This window comes from Vulpes vulpes, chromosome 1 (genome assembly GCF_048418805.1).
Source record: "Vulpes vulpes isolate BD-2025 chromosome 1, VulVul3, whole genome shotgun sequence".
Classification (NCBI taxonomy): domain Eukaryota; kingdom Metazoa; phylum Chordata; class Mammalia; order Carnivora; family Canidae; genus Vulpes; species Vulpes vulpes.
In genome coordinates this window covers 43,005,808-43,007,231 of record NC_132780.1, presented here as the reverse complement: position 1 = coordinate 43,007,231, position 1,424 = coordinate 43,005,808, and positions in this window count along the sequence as shown.

Below are 1,424 nucleotides of genomic sequence, written 5' to 3'. Positions count from 1 at the left end.
GGTCCAGTGTCTGCTCAGAAACCTTAAAGGCCGGGTGGGTGACACTGGTGACCGGGCTGCAGGCCTTGCAGGGCAGCAGGGCTGCAGGGCAGCAGGGCAGTAGGGCTGCAGAGAAGCATGCTGGAAGGGCTGCAGGGTAGCAGGGTGGCAAGGCAGCAGGGAAGCATTGCGGCAGGGCTGCAGGCCTCTCAGGGTCACTGACTGGCCAGGCAGCAGGGCGGCATGGCTGTAGGCCTACCAGGGCGGCAGGGCTGCAGGGAGGTAGGGCAGCAGGGTGGAAGGGTGGCAGGCCTCGGAGGGCTGCATGGCAACAGGGCATCAGGGATGCAGGACAGCAGGGCAGAAGGGCTGAAGAGCAGCAGGGCTGCAGGGCTACAGGCCTCCCAGGGCTGCAGGGTTCAGGGTATAGGGCGGCAATGCTACAAGCCTCACAGTGCGGCAGGGATGCAAGGCAGTAGGTAGGCAGGGTTGCAGGGCAGAAGAGCAGCAGGGTAGCAGGGCAGCAATGCTACAGGGCAGCAGGGAGGCAGGGCTGCAGATCTTGCAGGGCGTCAGGGCAACAGGTATGGCACCCCAGCAGGACTACAGGGCAGCAGGGCAGCAGGGCTACAGGCCTCGTAGGACAACAGGGATGTAGGGCAACAGTGTGGCAGTGATGCAGGCCTCTCAGGGCAGCAGGACTGTAGGGCAGCAGAGCAGTAGGGCTGCAGGCCTCCCAGTGTGGCAGGGCTGTAGGGCTGCAGGGCGGCAGGGCTGTAGGCCTCGCAGGGAGGCTGGGTGGCAGGGCAAAAGAGTGGCAGGGCTGCAGTCCTCATAGGGCAGCAGGGCTGTAGGGCAACAGGGTGGCAGGACTGCAGGCCTCCCAGGGCGACAGGGCTGCAGGGCACCAGGGCGGGAGGGCTGCAGCCCTCCCAGGGTGACGGGGCTGAGGCCTCCCAGTTAGGTAGGCCTGAAGGCCTCACAGGGTGGCAGGGCTGCATGGCACCAGGCAGGGAAGCAGGGCAGCAGGGTGGCAGGGCTGCATGATTCTCAGGGCAGCAGGGCTGCAGGTATCGAAGGGAAATAGGACAGCAGGGCGGAGGTCTGCCAGCTTCACAGGGCGGCCAGGGTTCAGGGCAGCATGGTGCCAGGGCTGTAGGCCTCGCAGGGACGCCGGGCTTCAGGGCAACAGGGCGGCAATGCTGCAAGCCTCCCAGGGTGGCTGGGCTGCAGGCCTCTCAGGGAAGCCGGGGTGCAGGGCATCAGGGTGGCAGGGATGCAGCCATCCTAAGGTGGCAGGCCTGCAGGGCAAATGGGCGGTAGGGCTGCAAGCCTCGCAGGGCATCAGGACTGCAGGGCAGCAGGTCGGGAGGGCTGCAGGGCAGCAGGTCAGCAGGGCTGCAGGGCAGCAGGTGGTCAGGGTGGCACGGAGGCTGGGCGAAAGG